Source organism: Enhydra lutris, unplaced genomic scaffold (assembly GCF_002288905.1).
Source record: "Enhydra lutris kenyoni isolate GAN:26980312 unplaced genomic scaffold, ASM228890v2 scaffoldscaffold41, whole genome shotgun sequence".
Lineage (NCBI taxonomy): Eukaryota > Metazoa > Chordata > Mammalia > Carnivora > Mustelidae > Enhydra > Enhydra lutris.
The window spans coordinates 3,320,032-3,340,033 of NW_019154125.1; positions in this window are offsets into that span (position 1 = coordinate 3,320,032).

Genomic DNA, 20,002 nt, shown 5'->3' on the forward strand with positions numbered 1-20,002 from the left:
ATATTTTAAAATAGATATGTGTATTACTTTCAAAACCAAAAAAAGTTAATTTCAAAACCCACATAGCCATTTCTAATTAATAAAACCTATATTCCATTAATGGCATACGTGTTAACAGGGAAATATGAAAGACACAGTACTGTGTTAACTAAAAGTTGTGCATATCTGAGTCATGTCCTTGTTTAGCAATTCAGTTGCCATGGAGTCAAGCAAAGCAAGTACACAGCTCCACAAACACGAGTTTTCATTGACATAGTACCATGCAAATCAGACTGCTGTACCAGTTTTAATAAGTCCCATTTGGATATTGATCCTTTATTACTATTTAACTAGTATCCTGGAAATATTTGTTTTCTCTCCTGTTCATGTAAATAACAATTTTAGAAATTTCATTTGGAAATAAGTTCCTTTAAGAATACATGGGTCTTAGAAAAAAAAAATGTCATATATATTTTGGAAGATTTTTCTAGAAGATTTCTGCCTTGTCACAGGTAGCATAGTATCTTTCCTTCAGGAATCTTCTGCTTACAGTCTTTAGTGAAAATAGGGTACTTGGAAGTGCACTGATGTGTGAAAATCAATTAAAAACACAACTAAAGTTTTAGGATTTTGTTTAATTTAGTTTTATCTTTAGATTGGGGTTCAGGTCAGTTCTTACTTTATTCCTATCAATTCATCCATCAGAAATTATAATTACCTTTTTTCTACTCCTTAATTACTTTTACCAATAATCTGTATAATATTCAAGATGGTTTAAATTGTATTATCCAAAAGAGAATGTTTAATTCAGAATGATTAGTCTGTACAGTTGATAACTACATTGTTTTCCCTACAGGGAAGGGGCATTTGTTCAGGATAAAGAGTTTTAGCACAAGCAACAAAGTAAATCCATCCTACATAATATGAAATTGTGAAAAAAATTCAAATCTCATTAAATAGAGTGTATATATATATATATATATATATATACACACACACATATAATAGATATACATATATATGAATAAATATGAATATAAAGAAATTGATACACTAAAGAGTTTAGATATGTTTAAAAATTATATTCTTATATAATATCATGTTTTATAAATGCAGTTACAAGTTTTTATGTTTCCTCTCTACTTTTTAAATACAACTTTAATGAAGTACTATTTAAGAATAGAGATAGAAGAGTTTTTGCACATGTATACAGCTCTGGGACCACCCCCATAATTGAGATGTGGCATATTTTTTATCCCCATAGTTTATCTTATACTAGTCTGCAGTCAACCACGATTGCTTCTACCCCAAGCAAGCACTGTTCTACTTCTTGTCATTATAGATTAGTTTGCCTGATCTAGAACTTCATATAAATGGAATAATATTCTATGTATTCTATTTAACTCCTTTTGTTCAATGTGATGCTTTTGAGACTCATCCAGGTGGTTGTATACGTCTAGTTTGCTCTTTTTTTTTTTGGAATATTGTTGAGCAGTATTCCATTGTTGATGGACATTTGAGTTCTTCTGAATTTGGGCTCTTACAAATAAAATTCCAATAGACGTCTGGGTATGTCTTTGTACAGACAAATATCTCTATTTCTTTCAGAAACCTAGCAGTAATATCACCAGGTTATATGCTAAGTGGACGTTTAACTTTCTAAAAAACTGCTAATCTGTCTTCCAAAGCATGTGTACTGTTTTATACTCCCACCAGTGAAACATGAGAGTTCTAGTAGCTTCCCATGATTGCCAGTACTTGTTATTATCGGTTTCTTTAATTTTAGCCTTCCCTGTGTCTGGTGGTAAATCACTGAGGTTTTGATTTCCTTAATGACTACTAATGACATTATATTCAGCATCATGTTATGTGCTTATTGGCCATTTACATATCTTTTCTTTGTAGAGTCTGTCCAAATCTTTTTTTTTTTTTTTTAAGATTTTATTTATTTATTTGACAGATCACAAGTAGGCAGAGAAGCAGGCAGAGAGAGAGAGAGAAAGAGAGAGAGGGAAGCAGGCTCCCTGCTGATCAGAGAGCCCGATGCAGGACTCAGTCCCAGGACTCTGAGATCATGACCTGAGCCAAAGGCAGCAGCTTAACCCACTGAGCCACCCAGGCGCCCCGAGTCTGCCCAAATCGTTTGCACATTTAAAAACTGGAGTTGTTTGTATTCTTACTGAGTTTAAGACTGCCTCACAGGTTTTCTGGATACAAGTCTTTGTCAGATATCAGTGTTGTTAACATTTTCTTCTTGTCTGAAACATGCCTTTTTATTTCCAAAAAGGTGATATTTTAAAGAGATGTCAATTAATTTATCCACATTCTTCCTTTTCATGCTTTCTATGTTCCTCCTAAGTAATCTGCCTGCCCCAAGGTAGTGAAGATTTTCTCTTATGTTTTTTCACCTATCAGTTTTATAGTTAAAGTTTTTAAGTTCTTTTCTCTGTAGGTTTTTTTCTTGATGTCTTCCAGTTTCATGCTACATACAGGCAGCTTAGCGTTCAGTTACAGATGTGCTTAGAGCCTCCTGTGCCGGTATCTGGAAGCTCTTTTTCTGTGTCTCTCCATGCTCTCAGCACTCTACTGCTCACTGTCCGGCCACCTCTGGCTCCTTGAACTTCAGTCTGTCTCTTCAGCTTAACTTTCTTGCATTTGCCTCCCTGTGCCACACAGTCTTTAAGGGGCCCAAAGGCAGAAAGGTCAGGGCTCAGCTCCTGCTATTCTCTTTTCTTAAGATCACAGTCTGAAAACTGTTGTTTAGGATATTTTGTCCATTTTTTTTTTTTTTTTTAACTGTTCACAGTGGGAAGTCAGATCTGCTTTCAGTAACTCGGTCACAGCCACAAATGGAAGCCCTATTACAATTTTTCACTAGCCAGGCAGCTGGGCTCATAAATAAAAACATATAAAACATGCAGGAGGATGAACAACACATATTCAAAATCACTTGATATTCTTCAATTTTTACATTCCTTAACAATAACTAGCATCAGAAGGAAACAATATTAACATAATGATGATGTCAGGATGTTTTCCAAGTAAATAAGAATGTTAAAAGATAAGACATTCATATTTCAAAAAAGATATGAGGCCATTATGTTAAAAATAATAAAGCACTGGGAATTATAACATGTGCAATAATATCAGTGTCCAATTTACTTATTCTCTGGATAATACTGATTTTTTTTATAAACTTTAATCAGTTAACATTGTGATAATAGGTATATTAAGGTTGAAGGTGACTATTAGTTTTCCTTTCCATAAAGTAAGAAGGCACCCTGTGGTTACCATAATATTTGAGCTGGATAGTTGTTTCTGATTAAAAGAAATAAAAAAGTTTGAAATGCAGAGAATTAATGTTAGTGAGGGGAAAAAAGAGAATATTATAAGATTTTCCACGTATGTACTTGTGGCTGCCTGCTTATTCAAGTGACTTGGATGAATTAATCAGTTTCTTTAAATTTACCAGCCAATTTAATCTAACATCTGTTTTGACTACCTTTTTATCACTAAAATTTGACTCTGAGCATCCAAGTATAGTTTTTAACATTATGCAGAAATGGTTGGATGTCTTTTCAACCTTAGATAGCATATAATCTATTTCTCTGTCTCATTTGCATTCCCCAATCCACTCAGTTAATTTAGTCTCTTTGCAAGCCTGTGAACTTTTTCAGGCCATTATTATACCATGGAATAACAATGAGGAAATATTTAGCAAATTCTCTACTAAACATTCATTTTTCTATCTAAGTTCAATGACATTAAAAAGAATTACTATTAATTATAACGACCTTCATTAGCAAACAATCAATATACTGGGATCATAGCAATAACTAGTTTGTATTTGCATATATTTTCTTTGCATATATTTTCTGTCTCGTGTTAATTCATTATTTCACACTTATAGCTGAGTACCTGGAGCTCAGAAAAGTTAAGTAACTTACCCCAGGTTTCACATCTCATAAATGACTTAAGTCAGGATTCATACCTAGATTTATATGACTTCAAAACCGGTGGTTTTTGTTTGCTTGCTTTTAATGCCACTTTGTTATTTTATCTGAGTTCTTGAGGGTATAAGTTGATTTTAGTGAATCATCTTAAAGGTCGTAAGAGGTTCGTGTGACGAAAGCTCTCAAACATTGATATTTTCCAGGAAATTTCCTCAAGGTTTGAAGGTTCTATCTTCTCTTAGGAATATAGAGGTGCCTCTTCATCTTATCCAGTACAGGAAAGGCAAACCAATGGCCCAGCCCCACTGCAAACACTCTGCTGTACCTTATACTTGTCCCCCAGTTCTTCCCACACTGTAAGTACTTACCTTCCAGTTTCATTTACACTCAGGGTTATCTACACCCAATTATGTATTGAAATTGCCAGGTGGTGAATCTTACATACATACCACTAAGAGTTTATACCACTAAGAGTTTATTCCACTTCACTAAAATATACCATATTATTTATTGGGACTTGTGCCTGAGATAAAAGTTTACTTTAATGCCATCTTGCTATCTGAAAATAGAAGAAACATTAGAATATTAACAAAACTTACTTCATTGCCAGATTGGCTACCATGATTTTGGACAAGTCACTAAATATTCTACTTCAATACCTACATTTTAAATATGAAAATAATAATTCTTCTCTTCCAGTCAAATGATATGGCTGAGTCAACGTGATCCAAAGGACTAGGGATGTCTTCAACAGAGCCTTGAAGAATCCTCAAACATGCAGGATCTGGGGCCCTGCCTATTAAACAGTTTGAATGAAAAACTGCATTACAAAATTGATGGGCCCATGAGAGGTATGATAGTTTATGGAGGAAGATTTAGAATAATAGGTAAGGAAGGGGGACTTAAGTATTTTATCATTCACTCAATGCACATGAAGATTCTAGGGGGTACCCAGGCATCATTTTTTTCATGTTCTTTTCCTGTCACAGACACCGTTTCTGGTTCATTTCCTGTTTCTCACATGGAGAAAAAGGTTGAAATACTGCTATTATCTGAAATGCTATGTCCTTTAGAACATGTTTTCTTCTTGGGGCAGTGTAGGTCTTCTTGCCTTTGTAGTTTCCTGGTACCGTAGATTCAATACTGGTAAGATCATTACTCGTGATGGTTCTGCTGCCTTGAACAGAGGCTTCTAGTGATTCTTTCAAAGACTGTTACAGCAACCACAAATACAGGGAAATAAAAATGGTACTTTCTTGCCTGGTCATTTTAAATTTACCACTCAGGATTTTATAACACGAATCTTTTGTTTTAGGTATGTCTCTTTTTGACAGAATATGGCTTTTTTTTTGGACTTATTTATTTTTATAGTTGAATAATTGCTTGTCTTTTCAGCTAGAGCTTTTAGACCACTGCATTTGGATGCATTTCCATTTTATAATTTGGTGATTTTGTTTTTTTAAATCTTTATCTTTATTTTTTTGTTCCTTCCTTGTCTCTTTTGGATTGAGTTAGTTAGTTAGTCAGTTTGTTTTCATTTATTAATTTATTTGTTTTCCTCTCCATTCTAGTTCTCTATTCCCACTAGCTGAAAAGTTATGTATTGTTCATATTTTTATGTGAACCCCCTCCAAATTTCTACAGGCACATTTACCTAAACAAGATCTAAATTTTATGACCATCTTTTCTCTTCTTCCAAATAATACTTAGAACACCAGAATTCCAATTATTCCTCTCCTGACTCACATGCCATCATTATCTAGGATTTTAGTTTTATATTGTTATGTTTTTGTACACAAATTTTTCAAAGTTTTATTTATTTATTTATTTGACAGAGAGACACAGCGAGAGAGGGAACACAAGCAGGGGGAGTGGAAGAGGGAGAAGCAGGCTTCCTGCTGAGCAGGGAGCCCAATATGGGGCTCGATCCCAGGACCTGGGATCATGACCTAAGCCGAAGGCAGATGACCAATGACTGAGTCACCCAGGGGCCCCTGTATGCAGTCAAATTTTTAATTTAACTCTTATTTCTTCTCAGATCTCAGCTATTCTGTCATGTTTTCTTCATTATATATTACATAATTTAGACAAAATTTGACAGCTGTTATGGGTTGCATTGTACTTCCCAAAGAGTTATGTTGAAGACCTAACCATGGAAACCCAGAATGTGATCTTATTTAGAAATAACATCATTTCAGATGTAATTAGTTAAAAAGGTGATATTGGAGTAAGATAAGACTTTAATCCAATGTGACTGGTGTCCTCAAAAGAAAAGGAGACACAGACACAGGAGAAGAAAACACCATGAGAAGATAAAGGCAGAGATGGAAGTTCTGAAGCTAATAAGACAAAGAATGGGGAGGATTGCCAGCAAACCACCAGATTCTAGAAAAAGGCAAGGAGATCTTCTCTCCTACAGGTTTCAGAGAGAGTATGGTCCTATTGACACTCCAGTTTTGGACTTTCAGTCTTCAAAACTATAGACAATGGGTCTTCTCTCCCCTCCCCTCTCCTACCCTTCCCCCCCTTCCTCTCCCCTTCCCTCCCCTTTTTTCTCCTCTCCTTTCCTCCCTTCTCCTCTCCTCTCCTCTTCTCTCTTCTTCTCTTTTGAGAGGGAGAGAGGAGAGGTAGCAGGAGAGGGAGAGAGAGAATCCCAGGCAGGCTCCATGCTGGGCACCAGGCTTGATCCTACAACCCTGAGATCATGACCTGAGCCAAAATCAAGAGTCAGATGTCCAACTGGCCGAGTTACCCAGACACCCCCCTTTATGTCTGTTATTTTAAACTACGCAGTCAGGGTGCCTGGGTGGTTCAGTTGCTAAGCGTCTGCCTTTGACTCAGGTCATGATCCCAGGTTCTTGGGATCGAGGCCCCATATTGGGCTCCTTGCTCAGCAGGAAGCCTGCTTCTCCCTCTCTCACTCCCCCTGTTTGTGATCCCTTTCTTGCTGTCTCTCTTTCTGTCAAATAAATAAATAAAATCTTAAAAAAATAAACTATCCAGTCTGTGGAACTTTTTTATACTAATGGTGAGAAACTAATACAGTAGACAACTATCTCAGTTACTATATGTCTGAAACATTCATATTGTGCCTTTACTCTAAAAAGATATCTTTACTGAGTACAGAATTCTATTCATTGATTTTTTTTATCATATTAGAGATATAATCCCCAAGAAAGAAAAAAAAGGGGGGGATCCCAAATCTTCATGGAGTTTATAAGCCAATGAGGAGACAGAGACAATACATAATTCTATATTAGCAAGCAGTAAGTTCTCTGGAAGACAGAAAAGAGAATGGCAGAGTAAGGTGGATTAAGTTAGAGATGGGCTGGGCTGTAATTTCAGGTAAGGTAGTGAGGGAGGTCTTACTGGAAGGACATGAGTAGACTACATAATTGATATCTGGGGAAAGACAGCTCATGTTAAGAGGAATAGTCAATGAAAGGACCTACGTCATGTTTGAGAAACAGAAGGCGTCCAGTATGACTGAAGTGTAGGAAGCAGGGGAAGACAATAATATGACAGAAAGTTCCTCAGAAGATGAACAGGATCCAGGTTATGCTGAATCTCATAATTCATTGTAATGATTTCACTTTCCATTCTGAGTCAAAAGGGAGCCACAGGAGGGTTTTGAACACAGGAAAAGCATGATCTGATGTATGTTTTAAAAATATCTTCAGGGGCTCCTGGGGGGCTCAGTCAGTTAAGCGTCTGCCTTCAGCTCAGATCATGATCTCAGGGTCCTGGGATTGTACCCCACATTGGACTTCCTGTTTAGCAGGGAGTCTGCTTCTCCCTCTGCCCCTCACCCTGCTTGTGCTCTCTCTCTCTCAAATAAATAAATAAAATCTTACACCAAAAATATATCTTTAGTATTAGTGAAAGAATAGACAAATAGATCAATGAAGCAGAGGAAAGCCCAGAAATATATCCACATAAATATAGTCAATTGATTTCTGTTTAGGTTTTTATTTTAATTTCAGTTAGTTAACATATAATGCTTTATTAGTTTCAGGTGTATAATAATTCAACAATTCCATACACCGTCCAGTGCTCATCACAAGTGCCCTCCCTCATCCTTTACTTCATCCATTCCCTGCTCCTGTAACCATCAGTTTTTTCTCCATAATTAAGAGTCTGTTTCTTGATTTGTCTTTGTTCCCCATGTTCATTTGTTTTGTTTCCTAAAAGCCTCCAATGAGTGAAATCATGTAGTATTTGTCTTTTCTCTGGCTGACATATTTTGCTTAGCATTATATACTCTCTAGCTACATTCATGTCATTGAAAATGGAAAGATTTCATTCTTTTTTTATGGCTGAATAATATTCAATTGTATTCCACATTTAAAAAAATCTATTCCTCAATTGATGGACACTTGGGCTGCTTCCATATCTTGGCTATTGCAAATACTGCTATAAACATAGGGGTACATGAACCCCTTTGAATTAGTGTTTTCTTTTTAAAGATTTTATTTATGTGTGATAGAGAGAGGAGAGAGAACACAAGCAGGGGGAGGGGCATGTAGATGGGGAGGGAGAAGCAGGCTCCTCACTGAGCAGGAAGCACAACTAGGGGCTTGATCCCAGTACTCTGAGATCATGACGTGAGTCAAAGACAGATGCTTAACTGACTGAGCCACCCAGGCTCCCCTGAATTAGTGTTTTTGTATTCTTTAGGTAAATAATAAGTAGTATAATTGCTGGCTCGGGTTTTAGGGTAGTTCTATTTTTAATTTTTTAAGGAAATTCCATCTGTTTTCTAGAGCGACTGCACCAGTTTGCATTTCCACCAATAGTGCAAGATTCTTTTTCTTCCACATCCTCACCAAGGTCTGTTGTTTCTTTTTGTTTGTTTGTTTATTTTACCCATTCTGACAGATGTAAGGCAATAGCTCAGTGTGGTTTTGATTTGTATTTCCCTGATGGTAAGTGATGGTGAACATCTTTTCATGTGTCTGTTGGCCATCTATCTGTATGTCTTCCTTGGAGATATATCTGTTCATATCTTCTGCCCATTTTAAAAGTTGTATTATTTGTTTTTTGGGTGTTGAGTTTTGTAAGTTCATTATATATTTTGGATATTAACCTTTTACTGAATCCGTCATTTGCAAATATCATCTCCTTTTCTGTAGGTTGTCTTTTAGTTTTGTTGATTGTTTCCTTTCCTGTACAGAAGATTTTTATTTTGTTTATTTTTGCTTTTGTTTCACTTGCCTCAGGAGATATATCTAGAAAGAAGTTTCTACGGCCAATGTTAGAAATTACTGCCTATGTTCTCTTCTAGGCTTTTTATGGTTTCAGGTAACACATTTGGGTCCTTGATCCATTTTAAATTTATTTTTGTATACAGTGTAAGAAAGTGGTCCCATTTCTTTCTTTGGCATGTGGCTCTCCAGTTTTCCCAACACCATTTGTTTAAGAGACTGTCCTTTTCCAATACAATATTCTTTGCTGCTTTGTCCAAGATTAATTGACCACATAGTTGTGGGTTCATTTCTGGGTTTTTTATTCTGTTTTATTGATCTATGTGTCCATTTTTGTGCCAGTACCATACTGTTTTGATTACTACAGTTTGATACTATAACTTGAAGTCCAGAATCTGGATGCTTCTAGCTTTGCGTTTCTTTTTCAAGACTGCTTTGGCTATATTCAGGGTCTTTTGTGGTTCCATACAAATTTTAGAATTGTTCTTATTCTGTGAAAAATGCTCTTGGTATTTTGGTAGGGATTTCATTAAATGTGTGGATTGCTTTGGGTAGTATAGATATTTTAACTATATCTTTTCTTCAGATCCATGAGTATGAAATATCTTTCCATTTTGCTGCATCCTTTATAATTTCTTTCATCATTGTATAATAGTTTTCAGAGTACAGGTCTGTCACCTCTTTGGTTAAATTTATTCCTATGTATCTTACTCTTTTTGGTGCAATTGTAATTGGGATTTAATCCTTAATTTCTCTTGCAGCTTTTTCTTTATTGGTGTATAGAAATGCAACAGATTTCTGTACATTGGTTTTTGTATCCTGTGACTTTACTGAATTCATTTATCAGTTCTAGCAGTTTTTTGGTGGAGTCTTTTGGGTTTTCTGTACAGAGTATCATGCCATCCGCAAATAGTGAAAGTTTTACCTCTTCCTTGCTGACTTGGATGCTTTTTATTTCTTTTTATTGTCTGATTGGTGTGGCTAAGACTTCCAGTACTATGTTAAAAAAAACAGTGGTGAGAGTAAACATCCCTGTCTTGTTCCTGACCATAGAGGTAAAACAGTTTTTTCCACATTGAGGATGATATTACCCATGAGTTTTTCATGTTTAGACTATTTTATGTTGAGATATATTCCCTCTAAAACTGCTTTATTGAAGGTTTTATCATAAATGGATGTTGTACTTGTCAAATGCTTTTTCTGCATTTATTGAAATGATCATATGGTTCTTATCCTTTCTTTTATTAATGTGGCATATCGTGATGATTGATTTGTGAATATTGAACTACACTTGCAACCCAGGAATAAATCCCACTTGGTCACAGTGAATGATTTTTTTTTAATGTATTATTGCATTTGTTTGCTACTATTTTATTGAGAGTTTTTGCACATGTGTTCATCAGACGTATTGGCCAGTAGTTCTCTTCTTTAGTGGAGTCTTCATCTGGTTTTGGTATCAGCATAATGCTGGCCTCATAGAATGATTTTGGAAGTTTTCCTTCCTTATTTTCTAGAGTAATTTGAGAAGAATAGGTATTAACTCTTCTTTAGATGTCTGGTAGGAGTTGCCTGTGAAGCTGTCTGGTCTTGGACTTTGTTTGTTGTTGTATTTTTTTTTTATTCAATTTCTTTGCCTGCTATTGGTCTGGTCAAATTTTCTATTTCTTCCTCTTTCAGTTTTTTTAGTTTTGTGTTTCCAGGAATTTACCCATTTCTTCCAGGATGTGCAATTTGTTGGCATATAGTTTTTTATAGTATTCTCGTACTTGTATTTCTGTAAGTGTTGGTTGTTATTTCTCTCCTCTCTTATTTGTGATTTTGAGTTCTTTCTCTCTTTTCTTCATCAATTTTATTGTTTTATTTCAAAGAACCAGTTCCTGGATTCATTGATCTGTTGTATTGGGGTTTTTTGTTTGTTTGAGTTTCTGTATCATTTAGTTGTGCTTCAATCTTTATTAATTTCCTTCCTTCTGCTGGTTTTGGTTTTGTTTGTTGTTCTTTACGTCTCCTTTAGGTATAAAGTTAGGTTGTTTATTTGAAATTTTTCTTGCTTCTTAAGGTAGGCTTGTATTGCTATAAACTCCCCTCTTAGAACCACTTTAACTGAATCCCAAAGGTTTTGAACTGCTGTTTTCATTTTCCTTTGTCTCCATGTAATTTCTTTTCCTGCTTCAGTTCCTGGTTTACCCATTCTTTGTCTAGTAGCACGTTATTTAACTTCCATGTATTTATGGCCTTTTCAGACTTTTTCTTGTAGTTGACTTCTGGTTTCATAACATTGTAGTCAGAAAAGACGCATGGTATGACTCAGATCTTGAATTTGTTGAGGCTTGTTTTGCAGGCTAATATGTGATCTATTCTGGAGAATTTTCCATGTGCACTTGAAAAAAATGTGTATTTTGTTATTTAAAGATGGAGTATTCTGAATACATTTGTTAAATCCATCTGGTCTAGTGTGTCATTCAAAGCCACTATTTCCATGTTGATTTTCTGTTTAAAGGATCTGTCCTTTGATGTGAGTAGGGTGCTTAATTCTCCTACTGTTATAATATTATTATTGATTATTTCTGTTTGTTATTAACTGTTTTATGTATTTGGATGCTCCCTTGTTGGGGCCATAAATATTTACAATTATTATATCTTCTTATTGGATTGTCCCTTTTATTATATAGTGTCCTTCTTTTTCTCCTGTTACAGTCTATTTCAAAGTCTAGTTTGTCCAAAATAAGTATTGCTACTCCAGCTGTCTTTTGACTTCCATTTTCATGATAAATATCTCTCAATCCCCTCACTTTCAATCTTCAGGCATCTTCAGGTCTAAAATGAGTCTCTTGTATGTGGCATATAGATGGGTCTTGTTTTTTTATCCATTCTATCACAGTGTCTTTTGATTGGATCATTGAGTCTATTTGCATTTAAAGTAATCATTGATAGATACATATTTATTGCCATTTTATTATTTGTTTTGTGGTTGTTTCTGATGATTTTCTCTGATCCTTTTTGTCTTTCTCTCTTTCATGATTTGTTGATTTTCTTTAGTGACATATTTGGTTTTCTTTCTTTTTATTTTTTGCATATTTATTAGTGGTTCTGATATATAGTTATCATTCTGTTTGTATATAACCTCTTCTGCAATATGGCAGTTTATATTACCTTGATGGTCATTTAAATTTGAGCCCAGTCTTTACTCTTCTCCTCTCCACATTTTAGGTGTATGTTTTTGTATTTTACATCCTTTTATTTTGTGAATTCCTTGACTGATTTTCTTAATAGAAATATTCATTTTTACTGCATTTGTTTCCTACTTTTATACTGTTACTTTTGGTCCCTCCTTTCCACTCAAAAAGTCCCCTTTAATATGTTTTCTTGGGCTGATTTAATGGTCATGTACTCTTTTAGTTTTTGTTTATCTGGGAAACTCTTTGTCTCTCCTTCTATTCTGAATGATAGCCTTGCTGGATAGAGTATTCTTGGCTGCAGATTTTTCTCAATTAGCAGTTTGAATATATTATGCCACTGTCTTTTGGCTTGGAAAGTTTCTGCTGAAAAATCTTCTGCTAGACTTAAGGGCTTTCTCTTGTAAATTACTGTCTTCTTTTGTCTTGCTGCTTTTTTTTTTTTAAGATTTTATTTATTTATTTGACAAATACAGATCACAAGTAGGCAGAGAGGCAGGCAGAGAGAGAGAGAGAGGGAGCGAGGAGGAAACAGGCTCCCTGCTAAGCAGAGAGCCTGATATGGGGCTCGATCCCAGGACCCTGGAATCATGACCCCAGCCAAAGGCAGAGGCTTTAACCCACTGAGCCACCCCAGTGCCCCGTCTTGCTGCTTTAAAATTTTTTCTTTATCTCTATATTTTGCCAATTTAATTACATAAGTCTTGATGCAGATCTGCTTTTGTGGATTTTGATGGGAGTTCCATGTGTCTTCTGCATCTAGATATCTGTTTCCTTCCCCAGATTAGGAATTATCATTTTAGCTATTATTTCTCCAAATAAATTTATTATTTTTTCAGATAAATTTCTGGCCCCCCTTTCTCTCTCTTCTTCTTCTTCTGGGACTCCTATAATATGAATGTTATTACATTTGATGGAGTCACTGAGTTCCCTAAGTCTATTCTCATTTTACATAATTCCTTTTTCTATCTTTTATTCAGCTTAATTATTTTCCATTACTCTGTCCTCTAGGTCACAGATTCATTCCTCTGCTTCTTCCAGTCTGCTATTCATCCCATCAGGTGTGTTTTCTCATCTCTTTATCTCTGTTGTTATTCCTTATCTCTGTGCTAAGGGTCTTATTCCTGTCTTCCACTCTTTTCTCTAGTCTGTGAGTATACCTATGATTATTGCTTTAAATTCTGTAGTAGGCATGCTACTTGTATCTGTTTTACTCAGATCTCTGGCTGTGGCCCTTTTCTGTTCTTTCATGTGGCATAGATTTCTCTGTTTTCTCATTTTGTTTAAGTCTCTGTGCCTGTTTCTCTGTGTTAGGGAAGTTAGCTATATCTCCTGTTCATGAGGGTAATGGCCTGATAAAGAAGAGGTCCTATAGTACCCTGCCATGTAGTGTCCCCTGTTCCTCAGGGCCTGGTGCTACCAGGAGTCTCCAAAATATGAGGGGTTGCCCTGTTATTTTGTCCTGGCCACTTTATCCTTCAAGCCAGTCCTCTGCAGAGGGCTCTATTTGCTTTTTGTGAGCAATGTTTTTTTCCTGGACTGAATGTGACTCATTTTAACTAAGTGCGCTCTGATCTGTTTGTGAAACAAAACCTGTCACCACTACCACTGGAACTGGAGGCTAATCTCTCACAAAACTCTGGCATTGGGAGAATCTGAATAGGAGTTTGGGCTGATCTTCTGGGGGAGGGAGCCCTCCACACTGGAACTAAGGCAAGTATTTCTCAGAAGAGTGTTTCCACCAGAGCATGGGGGCACAGGGCTTCGTGTAAGCAAGTTATTTAGTGAGTGTCATCGGCACTGTTCTGGTTCCCACAGGGGGGCCTGTGCTATGCTGAGGGTTAGGGGAGGGAAATCGTGCTGGTCAGTTCCTTTTTCCCTGGAGAGGTAATTCCATTAATGCTGCCCCTCTGGGATATACTTGAGATGAGCAAATAACCTTCCCACTGTGTGCTCCAGGTGCTTTCAGATTGTTATTTCCATGCTGTATGTCTGTGGGTTGTTTGCCTGTCTTCTCTCCAGAAGTAACCCCAATGTCCTCTGAGCTCTCCCAGAGCCAAGGCTGCTGACTTTTACAACCCCAGGCTTTAAGTCCTGCTGGTTTCAAGAACTCATGAAATTCTGCCTCTCTTGCTTTCCAGGTCAGTTTCTATGGGGATTCATTTTCCCCATGTGTTCCCCTGTGTGTTAGTCTGTCCATTGCCTTTTTCTGTGACCAAGGCTCCCTCCCCACTATAGTGGCCACATTCCCTTTCTCTCCCATACTGCATCTCTGCACTTCCTACCTTCTTCAATGCGGCCTCTTCTCTACCTTTAGTTTTGGAGTTTGTTCTGCCAGTCTTCAGGTCAATTCCTGGGATATTTAATATGATTTGATAGTTATCTAGTATTCATGGGACAAGAGGACCTGAGGGTCTTCCTACTTTACCACCATCTTTCAACATCTCGTCAAATGACTTTTGACAAAGAACAAAGGCAATACATTGAAGACAAGATAGTCTTTTCAACAAATGGTTCTGAAATACTAGAAATTTACATGCAAAAACACGAATTTAAACAGACACCTTATACCTTCCAACCAGATTAACTCAAAATGGATCACACACCTATATGTAAAACGCAAAACTCTAAAACTCATAGAAAAAAGCCTAAGAGAAAATCTAGATGAACTTGAATATGGTGATGACTTTATAGATACAATACCAAAGACAGAATTCATGAAAGAAACAATAAATAAGCTGATCTTCATTAAAATTCAAAATTTCTGCTCAATAAAAGACACAGTCAAGAGAATGAAAAGCAAATCATAATTCACAGTTGCCAAGTCTTACAACCAACCAACGTGTCATTCCATAAGTGAATAAATAAATATACTATGGTACATCAAGATAATCAAATATATAATTCAGCACTAATGAAAAGATGTGGACATCAAAAGATATTATTCAAGCTATGATAATACATAGAAGAATCTTAAATGCATATTACTAATTGAAAGAGACAAATCTGGAAAGGGCACATAGTCTATGATTCCAATTATATGACTTTCTGGAAAAGGCAAAGTATGGAGATGGTAAAAAGATTAATGATTGTCAGGAGTTGTGCGGAGTGGGGAGATGGATGAATGGGTGTAACACAGAGGATTTCAGGGCAGTAAAAATACTCTGTATGATACTATATTAATGGATACATGTCATTATAAGTTTGCCCAAACCTATAGGATGTGCAAAACCAAGAGTGAATTCTAATGTAAATGATGGACTTTGGGGAAAGTGTTGTGCCAAAGTAGGTTCACCAGCTATAACAAATGAACCACTCTGGTGGACAGTATTGATAATAGAAGAGTCTATGCATGCTTGGCGGTGGGAGGTAGGTGGCAAATCTCGGCACCTCCTGCTCAGTATTGCTGTGAACCTAAAACTGCTCTAAAAACAGTTTATTGGAGGTGCCTGGGTGGCTCAGTCAGTTAAGCATCCAACTCTTGACTTCAACTCAGGCATGATCTCAGACTTGTGGGATCAAGCCCTGTATCAGTGTTCATGCTGGGCATGGAGCCTGTTTAAGATTCTGTTTCTTCCTCTGTCCCTCTCCCCACATTTGCCCTCTCTCTTTCTATAAAATTTTTTTTAAAAAATGAAAACACAACAGGGGCGCCTGGGTGGCTCAGTGGGTTAAAGCCTCTGCCTTCGGCTCAGGTCATGGTCCCAGGGTCCTGGGATCGAGCCCCGCATCGGGGAGCCTGCTTCCTCCTCTCTCCCTGCCTGCCTCTCTGCCTACTTGTGATCTCTGTCTGTCAAAGAAATAAAATCTTAAAAAAAAAAAAAATGAAAACACAACAAACCCTCAAAGTTTTTTTTTAAAAAAATGTCTTACAGGTGACTTGTAGATAGTCACCTAATGAGGAATTGAGGAATAGGGATGGAATCAGGAAGACACATTAGGAATCTTATAATAATTCAAGTAAGAATTCATAGTAGCCTGACATTGGGAGTGGTAAGAAGTCTTTGAATTCTGGTATTTGTGGACTAATGGATATACGCTCTGACAGAGCAAGAAGAATAAAAGATACTTCTAAGATTTTGGGTCTGAGCCACTGGAAGGATGGAGAGCAGGTGGAGAGAAGAATGTGTCTGGAGCGCAGATAGTGGGGAGGGAGGTAAACAATTCAGAATAAAGTTAGAGGCCTGTTCCTTTTGAGATTTTTACTAGACCAAGTGCAGAGAACATATCTAAAAGTAGAGAGGGTTAAACTATTAAATGTCAGTATTTAGAAAGAAAAAGACTTTTCATTAGATTTTATGATGCAGCTCTCACTGGGGACTTGACAAGAGCATTTTGCATGGAATAGCTGAAGACAACCTGATTGAAATAGATATAAAAGAGAAATGTGTGTGTGTGTGTGTGTGTGTGTGTGCGCACGCGTGTTTGAAGAGTGAGGAAAACAACTAGAATAGACAACTCATTAGAAGAGTTTTTTCCTCTAAAGGGAGCAGAGAAATGGAGCTGTGTCTAGCAAGAAAAATGGAGTCAAGAGAAGTTAATTTTTGTTTTATTTTTAAGATGGGATAAAGGAGAACATCTTTGTTATGCTAAATGGGGAAAGAGCAAAAAGGAAGCTGTGGGGGTAAGAGGGAGGAGAATTGTAGGAGCAATGTCTGTATAGGCAAGAAGAGAAGGGAGTTAGTATTCTATTGCAACAGGAGGTGGGAGCAACTTTAACTACAAGCAAGATTAGTTCACCTAGGAGAAGTGAGTTGGGGGAAATCGGAGGGGGAGACAAACTATGAGAGACTGTGGACTCTGAGAAACAAACTGAGGGTTTTGGAGGGGAGAAGGTGGGGGGTTGGGTGAGTCTGGTGGTGGGTATTAAGGAGGGCACGTATTACATGGAGCACTGGGTGTGGTGCATAAACAATGAATTTTCAAACACTGAAAAAACATAAAATTAAATTTTAAAAAAAGACAGGATCTATCCTTGCAGGTACAGTTGGGTGAGAGCATGTGGCTGTGGGCATTTGGAAAAGTTCTCTTCTGATTGCAACATTTTTAAAAACTGGGAGATATATATATACAGGGATAAAGTATATAGTCTGATAAAATGAAATTTAAGGAGATAAAAATCCTAATTCAGAAGAAACAATGAGGAGTAAGGGGAGCACCTTCACTCCCTCTAGGGTACAAAGATTATTGAGGTGAGAAAAACAAACAAAAATAACCACATGAAAGGACTCTGGGGAAGAAGTATCCTCAAGATTATTTCTGTTGCAACAAGATTTTGGAGAGAAGGGTCAAGGAAGTGTTGATGATACAGCAGTTTTTGTTGATGATGGGTCGTGCTTTGCAAGAGGTACAGAATTGAAACAGGATGATAAGGAGGGCAGCTTAGGGGATGCACAGAGCTTCATAGGGGTTATAGTGGGGACCAGGGAGCCTGAGCGTCTGGGACTTCTTGAGATGCCAGAGATGACTTGAGATGACAGGTGAGTGCTAGTGCACTTAAGGCATACTGTGGGGACGTTACTCCAGCAGGCTAACCCTGGCAGGAATGGTGGGTGTGTTTTGGGACCTCCCTCTTGACTCCTGTTAATGAACCCCTGGGGGAAGCCAGATATCTCTAGAGAATATGGGTGGGGGAGGTGCTCCTGACCCCTCTGGAAATCAGCTCAAAGGCCCAGGGAGCTCTTTCTTGACCCTTGTGGAAGAGGGTTTTGTCCACCTGTTTCTTCACCTGTTTCAGTGACTTTTAAATACGAACTCTTGGTACTTGGAATTTTCTTTGTAGGGGTTATCTGAGGTCTTTATTTAAATTGCTTTTCTCTAGAGAGGACATTATGATACAAACAGCTTGAAAGCAACATTATTTAAAACTGGATTATGGTCATTGGGACCCACACTTATTATGAATTCATACCACAAATCCTCATGTGTCAAGATTTGTGGTTAGAAAACCACAAAGAATTCCCCCCCCCCCTTTTTTTCCTGTTCTTTATTGGCCAAGTCTGGTACAGAGAGTGATGCATACTCTCACTCTTTGTTGGATAGTTTTCTCTTGATTCTCCCCTGAGTGTTGCCTTTCAGGAATTTTCCTTTCATGCAGTGATGGGCAGTCCACCCTCTCATGCTGCACAGACCCCAAGCTCTGTTGCCACCCATCTGTTGGCCCTCTGCACACAGTGTCTGGGTTCACCTGCGTGGATCACCAGACACCTCCCAGGCAAACACTGGTTCTGCCTCTCCTTTCCCCATGGGTTCTTGTCTTCTTCCTGTTTCTGATCTAAGGAAATTTCTTTCCTTTATTTCAGCTCAGCTATAAATTTAATACATAATGTATGATATTATTCCTTCAGTGGTTTTGTGTGCAATACCTAAAGGTATTGCTCTAAACATGTATTTTTTTTTTTTTTAAAGATTTTACTTATTTATTTGACAGAGAGATCACAAGCAGGCAGAGAGGCAGGCAGAGAGAGAGGAGGAAGCAGGCTCCCCTAGAGAGCAGAGAGCCCGATGCGGGGCTCGATCCCAGGACTCTGAGATCATGACCCGAGCCGAAGGCAGCGGCTTAACCCACTGAGCCACCCAGGCGCCCCTCTAAACATGTATTTTGGCGTGGTGTCAGTAACATAGACCCCATTTTCTTTGTTACAATAAATATATTAAATATTTTAAAAAGTGACATAATCAACAAAAATGTGCACTCTTGGACTATGCAGTTTAAGATTAGGATGTATTAGGGGAAAGGAGTCAAGATGGCGGAGAAGTAGCAGGCTGAGAGTACTTCAGGTAGCGGGAGATCTGCTAGATAGCTTATCTAAAGATCACAAACACCTACAAATCCAATGGGAGATCGAAGAGAAGAAGAACAGCAATTCTAGAAACAGAAAATCAGCCACTTTCTGAAAGGTAGGACTGGTGGAGAAGTGAATCCAAAGTGACGTGAAGATAGACCGCGGGGGGCGGGGGGGGACGTGGCTCCCGGCAAGCAGTGGAACAACGGAGCACAAAATCAGGACTTTTAAAAGTCTGTTCCACTGAGGGACATCGCTCCAGAGGCTAAACCGGGGTGAAGCCCATGTGGGGTCAGCGTGACCTCAGGTCCCGCAGGGTCACAGAAGGATCAGGGGTGTATGAGTGTTGTAGAGCTTGCAGGTATTAGAATGGGGAAGCTGGCTACAGAGACAGAGCCGAGAAGTGAGGTCTCAGCTCCGGGTTACCTTGAACCGGTTGCAGGCTCGGTGAGCTCGGAGCGCGGCCGGAGGCCAGGGAGACAGGAGTAATTGGGCGCTATTCTCTGAGGGCACACTGAGGAGTGGGGCCCCAAGCTCTCGGCTCCTCTGGGCCAGAGACTAGGAGGCCGCCATTTTCATTCCTGTCCTCCGGAACTCTACGGAAAGCATTCAGGGAACAAAAGCTCCTGAAAGCAAACCCGAGCTGATTACTCAGCCCGGCCCCTGGTAAGGGCGGTGCAATTCCGCCTGGGGCAAAGATACTTGAGAATCACCACAACAGGCCCCTCTCCCAGAAGAACAACAAGAAATCCAGCAAGGACCAAGTTCACCTACCAAGGAGTGCAGTTTCAATACCAAGAAGAGCAGCGGAATTCCAGAGGAGGAGAAAGCAAAGCACGGAACTCATGGCTTTCTGCTCATGATTCTTTAGTCTTGCAGTTAATTTATTTTTTTTTCTTTTTCAT